The sequence below is a fragment of the Grus americana genome, chromosome 3, assembly GCF_028858705.1.
Source record: "Grus americana isolate bGruAme1 chromosome 3, bGruAme1.mat, whole genome shotgun sequence".
NCBI lineage: Eukaryota > Metazoa > Chordata > Aves > Gruiformes > Gruidae > Grus > Grus americana.
In genome coordinates, this window is record NC_072854.1 from 79,106,234 (window position 1) to 79,128,992 (window position 22,759).

Consider the following 22,759-nt stretch of genomic DNA (forward strand, 5'->3'; position numbering starts at 1 on the left):
TGACACGCTCAGTGGATGAGGGAAAGGCTGTGGAAGTTGTCTACCTGGATTTTAGTAAAGCCTTTGACACCATTTCCCACATTATGCTCCTGGAGAAACTGGCTGCTCATGGCTTGGATGGGCAGACTCTTTGCTGGGTAACAAACTGGCTGGATGACCAGGCCCAAAGAGTTGTGGTGAATGGCGTTAAATCCAGTTGGCAGCTGGTCACAAGTGGTGTTCCCCAGGGCTCAGTACTGGGGCCAGTTCTTGTTAATATCTTTATCAATGACCTGGATGAGGGGATCAAGCGCACCCTCAGTCAGTTTGCAGACAACATCAAGTTGGGTGGGAGTGTTGATCTCCTTGAGGGTAGGAAGGCTCTGCAGAGGGATCTGGACAGGCTGGATCAATGGGCTGAGGCCAACTGTATGAGGTTCAACAAGGCTCCGTGCCAGGTCCTTCACTTGGGTCACAACAACCCCATGCAGCGCTACAGGCTTGGGGAAGAGTGGCTGGAAAGCTGCCTGGCAGAAAAGGAGCTGGGGGTGTTGGTCGACAGCTGGCTGAACATGAGCCAGCAGTGTGCCCAGGTGGCCAAGAAGGCCAACAGCATCCTGGCTTGTGTCAGAAACAGTGTGGCCAGCAGGACTAGGGAAGTGATTGTCCCTCTGTATTCAGCACTGGTGAGGCTGCACCTCGAATGTTCAGTTTTGGGCCCCTCACTACAAGAAAGACATTGAGGTGCTGGAGTGTATCCAAAGAAGGGCAACGAAGCTGGTGAAGGGTCTAGAGAACAAGTCTTATGAGGAGTGGCTGAGGGAACTGGGGTTGTTTAGCTTGGAGAAAAGGAGGCTGAGGGGAGACCTTATTGCTCTCTACAACTACCTGAAAGGAGGGTGTAGCCAGGTGGGTGTTGGTCTCTTCTCCCAGGTAACAAGCAATAGGACAAGAGGAAATGGCCTCAAGTTGCACCAGGGGAGGATTAGAATGGATGTTAGGAAAGATTTCTTCACCAAAAGGGTTGTCAAGCACTGGAACAGGCTGCCCAGGGAAGGTGTTGAGTCACCATCCCTGGAGGTATTTAAAAGACCTGTAGATGTGGTGCTTAAGAACATGGTGTAGTGGTTGGGCTTGACAGTGTTAGGTTAATGGTTGGACTTGATGATCTTAAAGGTCTTTTCCAACCTAAAAGATTCTATGATTCTATAATTCTAAAACAAATTTTAGTAATAATAATTTAACTACCCAAGATTTATTACGACTGGCATAACTAATTTAACTTTATAACCTCTTGTGAGGCCCACCATTTGAGCCATCTTGTAGGTAGGAATGCAGAATAAAAAAAAAAAAATCTAAATTAAAAGAAATGGCACATAAATTTTCACAGATAAAATGGAATAGGAAAAATTTACCTAAAGTTTAGCTGCATTTGCCAGAAAAGAATAAACATAAGCATAATGTTTTTTGCAAAGTGTGGTGGCTAGCTGAAAATGTTCTGTTTGAACTATTTTTGAAAAAAAAAAAAAAAAGAAAAAAGATCTGAAGCAGGTGAAGCAAAAGCATCTGTTTTGCATAGAAAAATGAACTTTCTCTTAAAAAAGAAATATCCAACAAACTCAAGATCAGATTTGGAGTTGTTGCCACATAGGTGGCACATAGGTGGTTTGGGTGCCTTGGTCTCCTCTGGCCAACATGAGAGCTGCAGCAGAAGGGATGGATCCTGTATGATGTATACCACTTTATTGTCTGGGAGACCCAATCTGGCCAGTAATGATGAAAGCAAATGAAAAATCAAAAACAATATATCAAGATGACATTTCCCAACAACAATATTCACATTTACTATGGATTTTTGGCCCAAACTGAACATTAAAGCTTTGACTAATGCTTAATGTTTGTCTCTTTCCACCTATAGCATAACACTTTTGTATGTAAAAGGCCCTAGAAATGAGCGTGGACTTGAGGGACTCTTTGGATACTTTCTCAGCAAAGGCAGTGTCAGTGCTTTCAAATCTCCATCAGAGACTGGAAGACTATGAATGGCATACTCAGGAATCTCCATACTAAACAAGAGCATGTTCTTGAAACAGCTCAGCTCTCCTTTACATGATGGGAAGGTCATGACCAAGGAAAAATGGCTCTGAGCCTTTATTTAAACAGTATCTACTACAATAAGGATTGTCTGTCTGTTTCTTGGCTACTTTAAACTGTTCCAGAAGTAAACTTCAGTCAACCCTGTTTGCAAATAGAGCTGCAAGGTAAAGCCTTTGTTTTAATTGGCAGTGTTATCCTTGATACAGAAAAGACAATGTGAATGGGATAGGAAGAGGCAACAGACCCACCACAGAGAACGTTACAGTCGCCTTGGCATGCACCGCACTGGCTGCTGCTACCGCTGGCATTCCTGATATTTCCCCCCCATTTTTTCCCCACTCTCTTTTTTTGGGAAAGACTCTTTGCAAATATGAAATAGTTTATGAATAGGGACACCCACAAATATTTACTAGGGCTGATAAACAATGGAAAACTCAGTGAACGATCTCAGCTCATTTTTATGAAGATGAAAAGCTGTTTGTGTTTGCCAGGTCTAGGAGCCTCAGGCCATCACCATTAAAATTAACGAACGCATCATCAGAATAAAAGGGACTTGAAAATGGACCTTGTCTCCACAGCAAAATGCACCTTTTTAAGTAACAATATGGCTTTCAAACCACATTACTCAAGCGTACATGAATGTCCGGGTGGGCATTTATTACATTGGTCTATCAGGCAAATATGAGCCTCTTGGTGAAGCCATTTCCAAAAGGATCTTTGGCCTCTTACCTGTCAAGACGAACAGACAGGTAATATTATCTCTGTTTCTGATATAGATACAGTTTGTAGGAAAGCGGGGGTGTGCTTGTGTATTGACAGCTTTGAAAAGGCTTCAGAATCAGAGAAGGTGCAGAAAAGAGTCTGAGCTGAATGGCTATAAAATTACCTTGCAAGGTGAAAAGTAAACAGTACAATATGCTTAGATGATCAAACAGAACACAGAGAAGCGATTTAATTAGCATGGGGTATCTTCCTGGGGAAAAAATGCCCAGCGCTGTTCTCTTGAATCTGCCAGTCTCAGGGCCCTGAAGGGCTAGGGGGCTGCCCGGGGGGGTCCATCAGGGCAGGGCCTGTCAGCCAGGGCCTGTCCCACCCCTGGCCAGGAGCAGGCAACCGGGGGCACCGGGGCAGCCCCAGCCCTGGGCATCAGGCACCTCCCTGGGGATGGGGATAGGCAGAAGCTGGGCCGGGGTGTGGGCCTGCAGCTGGGCCTCGCTCTGCAGGGCCCATGGCTGGGCAGGGCAGGGCTGTGGGAGCTGGAGACCGGCCCTGCTGTGGAGTCGCTGGGTAAAGGGCTGATGGCCCTGGGGGGCTGACACAGGGTCCTGGGCTGTGGGCAGCGTGGGGGGAGTCCCGGGGGGGTGGGCAAGGACATGGACTACTAAGGTCGCTGCTCTTTAGGATACTGATGTGGAGAAATAAGACATGTTTTAATAGAGAGAGTGATCAGCCCCAGTACAACCCAAGGAAGTAGAATATTCACTATTTTTGTAGTATTCAAATGAATCCTGAGTCACTTTTCCAGAAGATATGATTTTGCTGTTGAAAACGTGTAAGTCAGACAACACCTGTTGGTGGTTTATGGTCTCACAGTCTGTGGATCTCCTGTCCTGCTTCATTTTAAACTTGGTTTCCATTCAGCCTAAATCAGGTCTTCCCTGCATCAGGAACAAATAAAAAATATTATGAAATATCTTATCTTGGTAGCAAGTCCGTATGGACAGTTACCTCAGTTCAACTAAAGCCAAGTAAATTTTTATGCATCTATGGGCTCATGTTTGGTCTTCAAGCTGAACTTAGGATGAGTTCAGATATGGTCTGAACCAGGGTATCAGATCATAAAATCCTAAATTAACACAGAATATCTTCTAACACCATTTTTCCTTAGGTGTCAAGCAAAGACACGGTAACCACTGTTGTGTGCTTCATTGGAAGAGTCTGGTCAAGGACATCAAGCAACAGCAATTATTATCTGCCTGCAGGAGGTCTGGTGGAAGCTCGGACAGGAGTAGGGGCCGTGGAGATTAAGAGAAGCTTCCTCTTGACCACTTCATTGCATGGTGACCCTAGCCAGGGCATGGTACAGTGGAAAAGACTTTTTCTAAATGAAGCTCTCTCCTGTATGATGTAGGGCTCTGACTTGTCATGTGATACAACACTGTTTGTGTGCATTTCTGCCCAAACTCAGAGAAATTAAAGGCATTTAGTGAAGCAGTTGTTTATAAAGCCAAGTATTTTTGAGAGCTGGTAAGCACAATTACTGTACTGCAGCAAAGGCTCTGGCACTTGCCAGAAGCTCTTCTTCAACTGACTGCCAACTGCATTCATGGGACCAGAAGCTGGAGGACTTGAACGCTTTTTGGCTAGTCTTTCTGCAGAAATCAGTAAAATTGGAATTGTCATTGCCTTTTGCGCAGTGGTAGGTAATGATGTTACCGCAAATCTTCCACTACCTGTTAACATCTACTTTAAAATGCCACAAAGACTTCAGAATTTGTTTTGAGAGTTTTTAGGATTTGCATAGTCATTTGACAACTTGCAAAATGACCGAGAAATACTGGAAAATGGTAAAGGGAGGAACAGGAAATGTTGTTTAAAGGTTGCACCAGATGATCCTTTGAGGTTCCTTCCAACCTGGGTTGTTCAATGTCTGTTTCTAAAGAGAAACAGAAAAATTGTGGCAAAAGCAGCCTGCAAATACCTGGGAATGAGGATGCTTGAAACAGAATCACAAAATAGTGTAAAGAGCCACACACACATTTGCTGTGCTGTGCTGGTACATATGGACCCTCAGGGAGAAAGCAGGTTTTGAAAACATAGATTCTTAAAGGCCTGAAATGGAGATTTTAGTAATTCATATGATACCAGAGTAGTGTATGAGACCCAGATGGTTTAAATACCACAGTGGCAGCATGGTTTTCCTGTGGCCCAGAGACTGTTCTGCTGCAAAGTTCAAAATTTCATGCTGCTGGCCTGGGCATTTCTAGCTTGAACTGTCAAAGGGGTGTGGAAGGACACCTCCATCTACTCTGCCTGGGAGCGACCGGGCTGCCCATTGCAACACAGGCAGGCTTGGAGGCAACAGGGCTACAGCTGTCCAGGCTTGTGCATGAGAGACCTGGGAAGTCACTATTTGAAGCCTACTTGAGAAAAATTAAATGATGTAAAAAGCTTTTAAAGAGTTTTCCCCTGATTTCAACATCTCAACAGTACTTAATGAGTCAGATGAACTGTTTTTTTGGTGAATAATCAGTTAGTCATTTCTTTCTTTTGTTTGTATGGGTCTTTATGGTTTGTTATTCTTGTAATATTTTTCAATAGGGAAAATGTGAATGTAAAATGATCAGAAAAAACCCCTGGCATACCTTATTAGTGTAATACCTGAAATTACTTATAGCTCATTAAATGAAAGTGATTAGATTGTAAATTAACTGCAAGGTTGATAGAATTGTGTATATTTGGTGTCCATGAGACCAGAAAACAATGAAGGGTGACACTGTAATGAAGTTCACACACTTAAAATGTTGCTGTGGAGGAAAGCATTGTTCTTGTCTTCCACCAAGGATAGGAACAGAAATTATGAGTTTGAACTGTAGCAGGAAAGATCTAGGTTTGACACCACAAAACCCTCTACAGTAGCAGGGATAGCGAAGTGCTAAATAATGCAGGAGAGGCTGATGCATAGGGTCTTAAAGAGCAGACTGTACATGTAGACAAGAATCAGACATGAGTGATTCTCACCTGGGCAACGGGATGGAGCAAACCATCTTATGTTCCCTTTCAGCCTCTTTTTCTACCATTCTATAAATCTTTTTGCTTTAATCTTTCAGACTGTTAGAGTTTAACTTTTGGGGGCTGCTGAGATTTTTTTTTTTTCCCCTGAACAAACGTATCTAACTGCAGCTCCAGTCTCCAGCTTCTGCAACTTACTGCCTATTGGTATAGTTGGTCCGGTTCCAGAATGGCATTGCTGACTTTGTCTCCAGAACAACATCTAAATGTCATCATTGCAGAACTCTCTAAGGGTTTATGTAAGCAAAGGGCTTTCAATGCCAATAATTCTTTCTCTTTCCTATCATAGGGTTACCATTAGAGTGCTAGTGTAGATACAGCACCAGCTGGGACTGGAGCTTTAATATCTTTTCTATTCTTGTTTCCTCTGAGCATACTGAGATAATGTTGCATATAGTGTAACCTGGCATTACATCTGTTACAGAGCTCCTACCAGAGGACCTGAACCATTAGTAGTAAAGATGGAAAAAAATCAGGGAAGACAGAAGTTCTTCGTTCATCCCAACAGCTGCTATAATTAGGATCTTTTTACTTGCCACTTGAGCTGTAGTTGGTCTTTTCTGGACAGACAAAATATTGCATTTAGTGCTTCCTCTCCCCTCCACCCCCCCAGCCCCCCAAAAAGCAAACAAACCACTAACCAACAAAACCCAAACCAAACAAAAAAAACCCCAAAAGTTACCCTTGGATACATTTAGAACAAATAGGAGTGTCTTATCTTTATTCTCCCTTCCTTTGCCCAATCTTAACTTTTCAGAGGGTATTTTAATGTGTGGCCTTTGTGTTTTGGGAACTTGTCCACATCAGTGAAATTTCGTGGGAAAATTTTATCCGGAATTAAGGAAACTGTGCCAACACTGTGGCTTTACACAAAATAGGTCTGGCTCTTTTAGCCAGCTTGACTCTGGTTGAGAGGCAGTGAGGCTGAATTCCCCCTGGTTTGGGAACTGTGGCATCTCGATCACAGCCAGCTCTCTGATCCCCTAGGTTATTGTGAATTAATCAGGTGCATTCATTTCTCTCCTCCTCATCATCCCCAGGCCTGCCCTCCACAGAGAATCCACATGTACAGGCTAGTATTTATGAGCTGTTGAAGAAACATATGAAGATAAGGGACTCAGAAAAGATCTGCTGGCATTTTGATGCCTGCAGATGACATAAATCCACTCCACTTTTAAATGTGGTGGACTTTGCCACAATTTTTTATGTGTCTCACAACAATTTCCACCATCCTCCTCACCTTGTAATCTGGAGCCTGGATGACTGCTTATATGGCAAAACTTGCTTCTGCTGGGGCCATCTAAGAAATGTCACTTTGACATTTTTCTAATCCAGTATAATGAAAGAAGCACTGTGGATAAATTGGTTTTAAGCCATGAGCACCAGATAGCGTAGGTGCTGACTTCTAACACTTTCATTAACAGCTCACTTGAACACATGCTAGACCCTCCTGAAGACTATGCTCAGGAACATGGAAAATAAGGAGGTGATTTGTGACAGCCAACACAGCTTCACTAGGGGCAAATCGTGCCTGACAAATTTGGTGGCCTTCTATGATGGGGTTACAGTGTTGGTGGACAAGGGAATCATCTACCTGGACTTGTGCAAGGCATTTGACACTGTCCCGCACGACATCCTTGTCTCTAAATTGGAGAGACATGAATTTGATGGATGGACCACTCGGTCGATAAGGAATTGGCTGGGTGGTCGCACTTAAAGAGCTGTGGTCAATGGCTCAATGTCCAAGTGGAGAACAGTGATGAGTGGCTTTCCTCAGGGGTCGGTACTGGCACCGGCACTGTTTAACATCTTTGTCGGCGACGTGGACAGTGGGTTCGAGTGTACCCACAGCAAGTTTGCTGACAACACCAAGCTGCATGGTGTGGTCGACATGCTGCAGGGAAGGGATGCAATCCAGAGGGACCTTGACAGGCTGGAGAGGTGGGTCCGTGTGAGTCGCATGAAGTTCAACAAGGCCAAGTGCAAGGTCCTACATGTGGGTTGGTGCAATCCCAAGCACAACTATAGGCTGGGCGAGCAATGGATTGAAAGCAGCCCTGAGGAGAAGGACTTGGAGGTGTTGGTTGTTGAGAAGCTCCACATGAGCCGGCAGTGTGCGCTTGAAGCCCAGAAAGCCAACCATGTCCTGGGCTGCATCAAAAGAAGTGTGACCAGCAGGTCAAGGGAGGTGATCCTGCCCCTCTACTCCGCTCTTGTGAGACCCCACCTGGAGTACTGCATCCAGCTCTGGGGGCCCCAGTACAGGAGAGACATGGAGCTGTTGGAGCGAGTCCAGAGGAGGGCCACGAAGGTGATCAGAGGGCTGGAGCACCTCTCCTATGAGGACAGGCTGAGAGAGTTGGGGTTGTTCAGCCTGGAGAAAAGGTGTCTCCGGGGAGATCTAATTTCGGCTTACCAGTACCTAAAAGGGCCTACAGGAAAGCTGGTGAGGGACTGTTTATGAGGGAGTGTAGTGACAGGACAAGGGGTAAAGGCTTTAAGCTGAAGGAGGGTTGATTTAGATTAGATGTTAGAAAGAAATTCTTTACTGTGAGGGTGGTGAGGCACTGGAACAGGTTGCCCAGAGAGGCTGTGGATGCCCCCTCCCTGGCAGTGTTCAAGGCCAGGTTGGATGGGGCTTTTGGCAACGTGGTCTAGTGGAGGGTGTCCCTACCCACAGCACGGGGGGTGGAACTAGATGGATCCCTTCCAACCCAAACCATTCTATGATTCTATGATTCTATTTCTGTTCCCAGTGAAGACTTTCTGTATTGCCAGTCACTTCTTTTCCATCACCATGAGCTGCTTATCTACTTACGGTATTGTCATAAATCATAACTAAATATTCCTCTGCCATTTTGCCTTGTCTTCTTATTTGCCTCTAGTCCCTCCCCCAAATTACATGCCATTTCTTCTCATTTTACCTGCCTTTTGCTTTCAGCAAGACTATAGGTTTTGTAATGCTAAAAGACAAGCTGTTAATTTTTTGCATGCCCAAGTGGTTTGCACAGTAGCAGACTTGGAAGAGTGCTTTGGATGAAATGCAAGCCCACGGAAAACAATGAAAGTTTTGCTATTGATTTCAATAGAGTCAAAGTTAGTGTTGTTTGTCCAAAGCACATTCACTTCCCTCTTACTTCCATAAGTGGTATCTATTCTTAGAGATTAATAATCTTAGATTAACTATATTGGTCTGTGAATGTTGCTTTTTATCATGATACACTAAATACGGCATAAAATATGCCCCTGTCTTCCTCTCAGATTTTCCTTTCCTGGATTCACCTGGTAGTTTTCCAGTCTTTTAGTATAAGTATTTTATTTTATTTCGCTGAATAGGTCTGGTGCCACTACAAAAGATGGCGGTGGTCTTTTTGACTGTTATTTTTTATGACTTTGAAGACAAATGAAGTCTTGGGGCATGAGGGCGGACTGAGTGAACCTTTGTTCCATCACCTACATGCAAGGTATTTCTCCCTCATATACTGCCCAGGGCTTCCAGTTTTAAATACAGGCTCTGCATTACACAGCATCACTTTTCGATGAATTCAGCATGTTGTCTGCAAAAATATATTTCTTGACACCTATACATGAAAAAATTGAATTAACAGAAAGGCAATACCTCCATAAAATCATAGTAGAAAGATCATGGGGAAGGACAGGGCATGTCCTTTTTCTTCTTTCCTCTCTAATTTCTATGGTGGTTTGTATCATTCAGAAACCATCCCCACAAATACATCAGTAACAGGAAACTGGATAGAGGAGATGTGAACATCGGTCCCAGTGGTTCACATTGCAGAGGAAAATGTATATATGCTTAGTGTTAGATTGTCAAGTATTTTAGACCATGTTAAATCCTCTTCCTTCTCTCCTGCATTTATTATATCAGGTCTTTGACACAGCTTGACCTACTGTCCATGGTCTGTGCCTGGCTTCGTTTATCCCTGGGCTCACAGCCACCTTTGTTTTGTTTCAAGGTAGCATTGAAACAGAAATGCTGAGATAAGCAGGGCAAAGGAACACTTTGCTCCCTCCCAACACCCCTGTGTAATAATAAGAAAAAATGATAGTACTCTTAGGACATTTGGCTAGACTATTACTATGAGAAGATTTTATAATATGGACTACCTTGTCCTAATGCAGTATCTTTCCTATAGCAATTTCAAACCATTTCATACAGTTAAGTACATTTTTATGAAACAGGAAGACAGAGATGAAGTCCAAAGTTGAAGAACAAGTCAGTGGAAGTAGCAACAGCAAGTCAGGAGCAGTGAGAATTGACCACATATTTCCTAACACAGCAGCAACCATCGTTATGCAGAGCTTCAGAACCAGTTTAATTATGTCGGTGCTAACAGTTTAAGCTATTCCCTGTTATGGCTGTGCATCTCTGTGACTCTCTTGTTACAATTTTATGTTAGAAGCAAAGCAGTTTAGGCTCAGTATTAAAGACTGAGAAGTGCAAGTTTGCATATCAATATCAACTCCATGTAGCCACAGCTATTAAAATATAGCACATTTTTCATGATTTTGATACTTTTATAGTCAATTAACTGTTAACAAGCTAATAAAGAATGATGTTTGCAATCTGTCTTGGATCTTCAGCAATAAACCACTTCTCACCATTCACATCTCTTGCACATTACAAAGTAAGGTTTTTAAGTGCTTTTTGGCACCGAGGAATGCAACCAGAACCCTTCACTTCAACAGCATCCAAATGACTGTGGAATAAAGAGGCTTTTATTTCAGAATAACATTTCTAATGGAAATTAATCTAGAATTTATTATTACACAATATCTGTATGATTCACTTTTCTCATACAAACTCTAGACTGATTTAGTTAAATCAGTATTCAGATTCTATGTAGGCCAGATCCCAGGCTTCTGTTCTCAAAATATAATGTATTCTGGAGAAAAAAAAAAAAAAAAGGACTGAAGAGATTAGATTGGCCTGGAGATTTCAGTCTTCATACATTTCACCATTAATTTATTTTAACAGAGGACCTACTTGTAATTAAGACATCACTTAGCCGATTCTGAAAATATTTTTTAACTTAAGAGTAAATACAAAGTCATGCAACAGAAATATATAGCTGCTCTTTTGTATGCTTGGTAATCAATGCTGCTTTGGCCTGGCTGATTCAGGAATCCTGTGGGACAACCTTCTTTACAAAACATGGTCTGACTTCCCTTCCTTAGTGACTATACTAGCTCCAGAGGTGTGCTCAGGAGAATAAACAACTCAGCTTTTCCAGACCTCCAAATCTGACTTGTTCTGTGTTTTGGGCAAGTGGCCATGTAGGCTTTTATTTTATTAGACCTTGTTTATCTATTATTAACTGTTAGCTATAGATGAGCACAGGACTGTGGTTTTGGTCTGTTGCTTTGTTGTTGTTTTTTAATATAAACAGCCTTTTGAACATCATGCTTTGCCTTCAGTGGGCTGGGGGTACAGAAGAAAATTAAACAAAACAAAAAATCAAAACAAAGAAACCACACCAATGAGCAAATAAATAATGAAACGCATGATGTTTTCTGTATGGAACTAGCTGCAGACAAGTTCATTAATTAAATCATCCAACATGAAATGTAATGGATAGTAAAATTTAGGCTAGTGGTAGTTTCTCACATTATTTGTCTTCTTTTATTTAAAGTATTTAATCATTCTCAGGCTCTCTTTCTCTCAGACTAGTGATTTTTTGAATAATATATTCCAAATGACATGAAGTTAACTTTGGAAAACAAGCCTGGATCAGCCTATGAGCCAGACATCCCTCCTAAATCTGACTCCAAGGAAAATATAGAATTCTGCAGGGCCTTCATCTACCAGGACACAAACACAGGCATTTAACAGGGGCCAGAATGTCAAGCACCTTCCTGGAGTAAAGTTTTATGTCAAATTAGGTATTTACTGTCCCTCATATATCGCCATAGGACTTGCCACTGACAGTTAAATACCAGCGATAATGGCAACCTAGCCGGGAGGCTTGCTCAGAAGAAACTGGGTGTGCAAGATTTCCATACCACTTGCCAAGCAAAATATGAAGGAAAAAGAGTCTGCTTGCATGGTTAAGAGAAGGGGAGAATCTAAACCAGCCTGGAAAAAAGCAAACAGAAAATAACAATAATCGGGATGAACTGGGCATTGATGCAGGCAAGTTGTGCTTAGCAAACGGCTGAATGGCTGTAGGCTGTGGGAAGTTTGGATCCGGTGGGGAGATAATTCAGGTTGAAAACTGGAGGTTTTCTGTCCCTCATCCCTAAGAATTTTGCCCCAAACCAATAGCAGCTATTGAGGTTTGGAGGCATTCAATACTTGCAAGGGTATAGTTTTGTGAGGAAACATCCTGTTACATGCAGGCTTGAAAGAAGCAAGAATTCCTGAGACTTTCATGAAAAAAACACATGATGAGTTTTCCAGGCAAGGTGTGCAGACACAAAAGGGTTAGACCCTTCTGAAGAGTTTCAGATAAGGATACAATTCTTCAGACTAAAGATGAATACCAAACCTTGTATTGTCCCCTATGGGGGAGTTTAAATGGCTTTTTTCTCATTTTCTTTGGGAGTTGGTATTTGCCTTAGCATGGAAGAAGCCAGAAATTCTGGAAGAGTCATTGCTGGAGCTCACAGGTCCATGGGGATAGACACCAGCTGCTTGGCCTCACTGGCTCTGGCTGGTGCCTGAGGAATAAATTTTCCCCTTGAGTCCCTCTGTCCCTCCAGGAGATTCCTTCAGTATTTTCGCACCCCTTCTGAGCCTCTGTGTGGCCCCTCATGGGAGGCATCACAGCACAAAAAAAATGAAAAAATAAAAAAAATAAATACTGGGATAGGTCAGCATCGCTTTGGCCAGACTCATAGTCTGTGTAGGGAGAGGCTTAAACACACCCTCCAAGAGCATACAGGATCTTACAGGCCTGAGCATGCTGGTCAGGTTAGCATGCCAATAAGGATGCTTGGCAAACTCTCTGCAGCCTGTCTGTGAGGAGAAGGGAGCACACCATGATAAGAAGCGCTCTTAATTTCTTTGCCAACATTGCCACTCTTTTCCCTGCTACCAGACCAGTTCCTCAATGCCCACTGGGACTGAAGCTCAGGTGCCTGTGGAGAGACATGTGTCTGTGGTGTCCAGCTGGGTACGAGCCCACTGGGACTTGTAGGAACTTTTCCCCTTTTGCAATGGACCCCTTCAGGCATGAGCTTTGAACATTGGCACCCCTTCTTTCAAAGCTCACTGCAAGGTGACTCTTGTAAAGTCCCATGCACAAGCTACCTCCTGCCTACAGCGAAGATAGAAAATCTGACCACAGCTTTGTTCTTTATCTGTATCTTCCTAAGATACTCCCTGCAGCTGATGGTATTCATGTTATTTAGGGAGCCAGGTTCAGTTCTATGTCTTTTGTAAGAGCATGTAGAAAGAGAGGTTGATGAACTAATGCTAAAACATCTGCAGTTTTTTAGCAGTTTTACCTTTGAATTATTCAGCTCAGAGGTTTACAAAACAGCAGTTAGCTTGTCAGTTCTAGTTGTACTCTTATTCTTTCTGAGTCTTTAGAGCCTTTCTTTTACTCTCTCTGTATTTGTTTTCTTACTGGTTTGTGCATGTTGTTGTCATTGTTACATTGGCTCAAAGGTAATTTTTCCTGGCAACATACCCTTTTATTTGGGGGCTTATGCTTGTGTTGTCTTCTGAAAAGATTTTCCATTCTGCCTGGCAATTTTGAGCTCTTTCAATGTTTTTTTTTCTCCTTTCATCAAGCAAAGACAATTCTGTTGTGGCTAACTTTCCTGACTGGTGTACTGAAAAAACAATAATATACATATTTTATATTTTTATATATACACACACACTTATGAGATACACACATATATATATGATACACATGTATATATGTATGTAAACTACATATATGTAAACTATATACATATGAGATACACAGACAACCAGGCTAGTGAAGTATCAAGGGAAAGGTGACCTGCAGCTGATTTTGTGCACGCCCAAAAATTGCCGCCTCCAGTCCATCACCACACAGTTGTGCTGACAGCATGACTGTAAATGTCCTGGGCCTCGTTTCAGTCAGGGACTAGCAAAGAACACCTGTGTACATCTCATAAACCAGAACTGTTCGCTTGCCTTGCAGAGGTCACTCTATTTTGAAACAGCTGAGGGGAACAGGTTAGATGTAGCAGTAACCTCCAGCTGGGGGTACATGATGGGCTGGAGGAGAAGTGGGGTGAGTGGAGTGAACTGACAGCTCTGACTGGGATGAGTTGACTCGTGTAGCTAATACAGATGCAGCCTGATGTGGAAGGATGCCCATCAGCAAAAGAATGTATCTGCGGTACTAGTCTGAGAAGAGACATGGGATGAGTAGATGGCACTGCAAAAGTGCGAGACAAAGCTGACTCTTCATCTTTGTTTCATGGGAAATGGGTCAGAGCAAATGCTTCCAAGTCCTAGAAAAGATTACAATTTAAGTACTTTAATAAGAGCTTAGATTTACCCTGGAGTCTGAGCCACCCAGCTCCCATTGAAAACCCTAGCCAAGACTAAATGGATTTTTTTAGCCAGACTGAACATTCAGACATTACAATGACAATTGGAAGAAATCCTAATAACATTGGGGTGGGGCGGGGGAAGGGAATGTGGTTTTCAGAAGTCACTATTTAGTACCTCTTTGGCAAAACAAATCATGTCTACTCTACTCACCCAAACCAACATAATTCCAATAAATGATTCATGCTCTTCCACCTTGTACTCAGTCATAGGTGGCTTTTTTACACACAAATGACAGAAAAGCATTAATGAGCACAGCTTCCAAATTCCAGTAGATCTTGTACCCCTAACTTTCTAAGTCACTTCAGAAATACTTGAATGCTGTTGTAAGCAGAGTTATAAGAATAATATTCCTCATTTATACACTAACTTAGCTTGAAGTATGAAACACCCTAATAAAGTGCTTGTAACTCCTCATGTATGAGCTTATTCATATGTGGGAAGAATCAGGGCCTAAGAGTAAGGGAAGACATAACTCAGGTCTCTCCACTTCCAGTGTCTCTGTAACTGTAAACGTTGTTTTCTTCCACAGGTAGATTTTGAAAAAATTAGGTAAAATACATTCACAGCTGCTGATTGAAAAGCAGTTCGTAGTGACATAAATGAGCCCATATGATGTACAGAATAAAACGATTATGAGCACAATGGGTTTTATGGTAGATTTGAAGGCAGAAATTATGTCTCCACTCCCGCATGGCTCTTCAAAGCTCCCCCAATGCACTGGAGCAAAGCACATCAGGCTCAGGTTGCCTGGAATTTATTCCTGTCTGGACTACTGGTTTTCCATTTTGTACTATTGCATCTCTGTGTACATTGGCTTCCCTGCTTGTAAAAAAGGGTGGAGATATATGCCTCCCTTTGTAAAGCCACTCAGGATGCACTGCTGGAAAATATCCTTTAAAAATGAGGCATTATTACTGAATTCCATTCATGTGAGGGTAATTGCAGGACTGGGATTACTGATTCTTTGTTGGGTATTTAAATAACCATAAAAACCTGAACTGGTACTGACTGCTCCTGCCCTTATCTGCAAATAGATTCTGACTGTATTTGCAAGGATTAGTACTGCCTGTGTGGGATTGGACCCACTTTCAGCAAGGCCATACACAACCCACAAAATAACTGATTATCAGACATCCGTATGCTGACTTGCTGTCTTGTGATATATTATTAGAGGTTGGTGCTTAAGGGAGGGGTGCAGTATGCAAACAACACTTAACTAGCATTTCTGATATTGCCCTGTATATCCACCACAGAGCCAACACTAATAATTTCATCACAGGTCATACCTTTTTTTAATGTATTCCTTGTAGCATTGGGGTATGCAGCTCTGTGATTACAGTAAAATCATTGCTGTCAACCTTCAAAACCATTGAGTTCCTTGGCCTTATTGCTTATAAATAAAAGTTTACTAATATGAATTTAAAAGATCAGAAGCTGGGAACAGTGAACATATCCCACTGCTTAGATTGTTCAATCTGGATTTAGGAAAACTGAGAACTATTCCAAGGGGTCCCAATAGCTTTCTGTGTGATCCCCAAGCCCCTCACTCAAGTTTCGGAGATATTTAAGCACCTAACACTCACTGGAATCCAGCAAAGAATGAGATGCCTAATCCAGTTCAAAAATCTGGACTTCATTTCTGTGGTGCAATTCCTCTTCTGCAAAGTGAGGATTGTACACCCCCTATAGTTCAGGGAAGGGTTGAGGTATGAAGCCCAGCAGTGCAGGAATCCTCTGGGCATAGAAATAATATGCAACAAATAGAAATCCAGAAGTTTTTAGCTTAATTGGCAAAAATGTCCTCACCAGTATATGCTGGTAAATGTGAAGATCACCGTCTCCAGGGTGAGGACCAGCCATGTGAGGAGACAGAGATTCTGTTTCCCCAAGCATGGCTTTTCTCTGCAAGTGCTTCTGCATGTGAGGCAGTGGGGGATGCTCCAGGTCCTGTGCCAAGAGGACAAGCCAGGGTCGGTAGGATCCAAATCTTGGCCAGGTACTCTTCACAAGCATTCTTTCCCCTGACATTTTCCTGTGTGTTTCTTTACCAGTTGTGTATTAGATCTGAACCCTGTTTCTGCTGTTCTCATTTTATGGGCAGTGAAAGATATGGCTCCCCTCCATTTCTGATTCCACAAAATTGTAACCAAAACCAAGGATGAGTATGTCTTCCGGTATAGTATGATGTATTGTGTATCATATCATTATCTTTTGGGTTTTGCTAGCTAGCAAAATAATAATAATACTTAGCATTGACATAGCAATTACCTCTTCAGAGCCCTTTGTAACCATTGGCTAGTTCAGTGGTTCCCAAACTATGGTCCGTACACTGGGAGTGGTCTGCAGAGAGCTGTGGCCTCATGCTATTGACTACCCATGCTTACCACTACTGTACTACATTAAAGACAGCTACATATATGTTTAAGTCAGTGATGTAGAGTAGCAGACAGGAATTCTGGTACAAGGAACGAGTTGGGGCCACCTGCCAAATTGCACACCATGTTGATAACTTGGCACCTGGGCCCCTTTAGCCTAAGCCTGGCACAACTGTTGCTTACATGCTACAGTAAACCCAAATTTGCTTTCACATGAGCAAGTGCTCCAGTGGCTTCGGGGATGTTCTGTGACCACTCAAGTGAAGAGAAATGGTCTCTAAGACAGCAAGCAGGAGGGCTTTTACTACAGGTTCTGTGTTCAGATGAAATTGGCATAAGAAGAAATGTATTCAATCCAGAAAAGTAATTTCATGCAAATGCAAACTTTTTGCATTAAAGGATCAATAGTAATCCTTTTTTAAAGGACTTACAGTTCTAAAAATAACCATTTTAAATTTTCAAGTATCCAACTGGAACAAGGACCCCAAACTGGGCCTTCCTAACAGCAGAGCCTATCCTAACAACCAGATCACAGTTGCTCGTAATCACTCTGACCTAAACAAAACATCTCAGTGTTGTATATAAGTGGAATAGCTTCAGCAGGCACGCTACTAGCATATGACAAGCCTTAGTTCAAAAATATCACTGTTCTTGATCACAGAACAAAGAAAGAAGAAACCAAATCTCCTTAACTGGGGCTATATAAGGAAGGAAGGGAGAGCACACCTATTCTGTAAGCAGTACTTCAGTTTTCTTGCAGCTTGTATCTTTGGGTTTCACTAAGTGTGCCCAGAAGCAAAAGCATTTTTTTCCCAGAGGAACTAAACAATAAGCAGGGACAATTTTTTTCTTCTGATCTTTCCATATATCTAAAAAACCCAGAGAAATAAGCATATAAACCCCCTAACATTAACCCCAAATATATTTAAATTTTTATTTGGCTGCCCCAAAGTTCCTGAAATCATGTGACTACATCCAGGTAGCAGATGCCATCATTTAGAATTGATGACATTTTGATTTCCATCAAATGTACTTTCTGCTCTTAAGAAGAAACACACAAGGTAGATCAAACAGGCATAGGCAAGGATGGGCACAAGCTCTGAACCTTGATCCTCTGTGCTGTGGAAATTGTTAGAACAGTTCCTGGGACATAACTAGGCACAGTTAGGAGTAAGCACAGGCCAGCAACCATTATCAATAATCAAGCTGGATGTGGACAGCCTGTTTTTGGACGAACAGGAGCAGCTAGTCTAACCTACATGATCTCAAGGCCAAAGAATGGGCCCTAGCTGTTTTTAGGTTTTTAATACACGTATATCCACAAAGGTTTTGCATGTGGATTTTCGAACCTCTGTTTATCTAGATGTGTCAAAACATATCAAGCCAGGCTGTGTCAAACCAGATGGGGCTCTGGGCAAAATGGTTGGTAACAGAGCAGCTGAGTTATTCCCTCTAGTGCTGTAAGGACAAAGCCAATTAAGAAATTGAGACCAGAAGACTAAAAGAAGTGTATGAAAACTAGAATCTCAGCTGCAGATTTCAACACATCTTAGGAAGGGATGTGCTCAGGAAAACTTTTATGCATGTATCCTTGAAATTCATTTTTTTTCCACACAGTTCTTGATGGATTCCAACAACCAAGTGCTGCATGGTATGGGCATGACCCAGGGATTAAAATAAGCAATTGAGTCAAATAAGTATTGCTCCAGAGAAAGAAGTCCTGAACCTCTCCCAATCTTGAGGATGCAAAATTTCCACAGAGTTCATCTTGTGGTAATTCACTGAGGACCCTGTGAAACTTGATCATCTTTTTGCAGCCCTGCATATTTCTCTGTGAGCATCTGCTCTCAAATTAGAGCGGAGATGTAACCTCTCAGAACTTTGCCGTACAGCAGCCACATCTCCCCGGCATGTACGAACATACACTTTTGCATTGTTCTTGTGCAAAACTGCATTGCTTTAGCTTGCAATATGAAATAGTCTTTCGATATTCTTGTATATCTTCAAGCTGACAAGAATATAGCAACTTGGAACTACAAAATTAAGCTGGAAGTCTCAAGAGAAAAGGGCTGTTTTGTAAGGTTATTAATCCTTCCTGTTTCCACTCTGTCCAAAAATACCACAATTTCAGTTTTGGTCATGGCATTTCAGCACTTCTTTCCCAGCCAAAATCTCAAAATACTCAAATGCAAGGAAAGGAAAATAATCAGGAATGATCTCAAACTTGCATCCTCTGTTCCCTTCTGTCCCCTCTTCAGCTTTTCATACTGACCCTACCTCTCCCATCCTCTTTTTATTTGACTAAAAAACCATTTTTTATTTGAAATTAAATTTGATCCAGTAGTGCTAAGCTTTTATGCTTTTGAGGAGAGAATATATTGAAAAATGTAATTTGTAAAAAATAAAATAAAATAAAATCTGTCTTGCATAAAAAAGGTATCTGGGAAACAAAAAGTTTAACAAAACATTTTGATAGCTAATATTTAAGTTCATTCCATAAAATGTGCATGTATATGATTAGCCCAAATCAGAAATAACTTTCAATGTATTGCTACAGTAGAAAGTGATTCAGTACAGACATTTTCAGAAAACTGTTTTAACTGATGTGGAGATTATAGTGGATAAGAGCCATAGACAAGCATGAGGAAGGGTGTAAACAGAAGAGGGACAGTTAGATGGGTCTTTTTCTCTTCAGTTGTTGGACTTCAGTTTCTAGCAATTTAAAACCTTGCAACTTTAAACTGTCAAATTCAAGTCTTTCAGCCCTGCAGTTTGGTACGTTTAAATGATGGGATTAGGGGCCCAGGAGCTTCCAGGAATGCTCTTTACAATACCATACTGACAAATTTGTTCTAGCTGTCTAGCCCTCTGGGTAGGCATGAAAGAACTTTTTGTAAAATCTGTTCATTGTTTGCTCTGGTTTACAAAAAATCTTTCAGAAATAAAGAGAGTGACATACAGCTAAAGGCAAATGTTTTCTTTATTCATAAGGCAAACTTCTGTCTTATTTTATTGTTGTTTATGAGAGAGGATAGTAGACATCTGCTTCTGTAGAGACAGAAATAGGAGAGGAGAGGAATGCATACCAATATGCAATCTAAAGTAGACAAACCAAACTAGAGTACCATTTAAACTAAGTAAACAGTAGAAATTCAAATGTTCTGCTTGTAATAGCTAAAAAAGGAGGGGATGGCAGTAGCAGTGGGAGGCATCTGCCACCTGCCTTCTCTCTCTGTTCTCTTTTTAAGTTTTTTCTCTTGTCCTGGGGACAGCTCAGCAAAGTGGGAAAGGGCTGTTTGGTCCCCTTCCGTTTCCCCAGAATAAGTTAACAGTTCTCTTAAAAAAAAGAAAATGTTTCTCTGAAAAGAAAGGTGTTAAAGGAGTGGGTAGGGGTAGTAAACTCATTTTACAGCTGGGTGACCTGCTGTCTGACATTAATCAGGTTTGGAGTCTGATGGACACTGGACTTGGAGGAACCTTTCTGACCAAGTTAAGATAGTGAATTATCTCTGAGATGGAACTGCTCTGTGTCCCTCTTACCACTCATATCTGTTAACCTGGTTGTTGTTATGTGTAAGACCGACTTAAACTTGCAATGCTAATTTTTTTCCTGATCACTGCCAGAGAACACAGCACAGTAACAAAATTGTGCTTTACAAAGCTTGAAGTCAGCACGAGCAGCAAGAGAACAGGAATCCAAAAATGGTAAATTGAATGGAGAGTACTAAACTGCCACAGGCCAGCAACCTGTGCAAGTGATATAACCATATGACGTAATGTGGAGTTATGACTCTAGACACCAAAAGCAGCATGGTCAAGTTAGAAATATTGCTGTGGACATACATATTGCACATTAGTTTTAACTACATAACAACATGTTTATGTGCATCATATGCACAAGTGAAGGGAATTAAGTTCTGTAGATATGTGCAAATCTACTTTTTCCTGGCTTCCTAACATCTAACTTTTCAACCTAAATCATAACCAACTAGCAATAACTTTTATTTAAAGTCTAATACAGCGTATATCAGATGTCCCAGGATAGGCATGTGTTAAAGATGCACTATTTCCCCAAACAGCAAATGTATCATGTGACCTCTCATCTGCTAAAATAATCAGACATCTTTTGGGAATAACTAAACATGGCATACCAGAATGTAAAAGTATGTTTAAATGACCTGGGCGCATGTTCTTTCACTTTCATTCAAAATATTTGGAACAGCTCAGATGTACCAAAGCCTAGACCACCAGATTTGTTAGCATTTTATATTACTTTGTGGTGAATTTTAGCTCCTGGATGTGGTGAAAATGAAGAGATTTCCATCAAATCTTCTTGCCCATTCTAGGGCTTCTGTGCTTATGGATTTCAGTATTTAAGTGGATGATCAGCTGTTAAGAATAGTCACCATAAAGGACTAGCTTCAGCAGGCTTCACCTAACTTAAGGTATGTATTTGGCACTCCATTGTCATCTCTACTGCAAACATACTACTGGAGGCATCTCCCACGATTAACATTACAGCTATGAGATGCTGTTTGAGCAGCATAGGAAATACTGTCATCTTGTCAGTCAGCCCAGCACTGCATTTTCCTTTCATCTCTTTTGCAGCTGTCTTTGAAAACAAAACCTAATACCTCTTTCATGATTCACAGAAATGGATTAGCTCTGCATGAAAATGCATCACTGGTCTTTTGGATTAATCAGTTAATGATATCTCCTGTTCCCAGAGCTATAGGCAACTCAGCAGCCTTTGGGAGTTCTAAGACAACCAGTGTTTTTCATCTATTGGTTTTAAAGCTCTCTGTAAATGAGAGAAGTATCTTTTGGGTGTATCATGTCTTATAAGAAAACTGATGAGATGGAAGCTGTAAAAATTGACAACTGATACCCTTCTAAATTATCAAAAGGAAAAAGTCACAATGAACAACAAAAATCCTTTGCGAGTGTTAAGTGTTCGTAAAATATGCCGCTCATAAATAGAGCATTGAAGTAGAATTCAAAAGAGACAACATTCACAGTATCTTAATGTGGTTTTGTTTCAATACTGGCAATTTAAAAAACCCTCTATGCAAGTTTAGTTCATATTCTTAATGATGAAAACGTACTGTACACATATAATTAGGACAAATTACAGGAAAAGCTCAGAAAGTGACTAATGTTTATGTCTACAAAAGATTAGAAAAAACTGCAAGATCATATTTGTTTCCAAAGAAGGTACTTTTCTACATGACTTGTTGTGGTGTATTCAAACAAATGGGCTGCACTAGTTGTGGTTTCATCAGAGATGGTGTTACTGTCATTCTTGTCTGGAAGAGCTAACAGGTTGAGCACAAATACCATCACTATTCATCCCTATAGTTATTTTTTCACAGGTTCCTTTCTGAGGGGCCTCAAAAATCAGTTTCAGGTTGATTGCTCACCCTGTGTGAGATTGTGCAAGACATGTATTAGTGACATACAAATTATGCATACAGTGAGCTTGTGTCTTGGCCAGGTCTTTCTTATTACACATTATATAACAAAATACAAATGTTTAGGGAATATAAATATAGAGGTTTTTAATTTTCTCCACTTTCTTCCAGTTTTATAAACCTATGAAAAGTTTGGCCAGTTTCCCCTTAGTATGCAGACACATTATTTACATATTTGCTTTTTATATACTTACACATTTTCATTTTTCCTTTTGCCATTTGCAATCACTGAAACATGACAAAGTTGTTCAAAGAATAATAATTTTACAATCCCCATTGTATGCAAGTAGGGATTTTTCTAACATTTTGTTCCAGTCAAGTGATTTCTTAGCTATCTCTTTGCAAAAATATATCTTAGAAATTATTGAGACTCTAAGAACAAGGCATGTCTCCTCATGCTTTAACCAATCTTGTAATGACCGGAATCAGGCACACTATTTTTAGAACTGTGCCAAATACAGGAATTCCTTGAACAGAAATAAAAAACT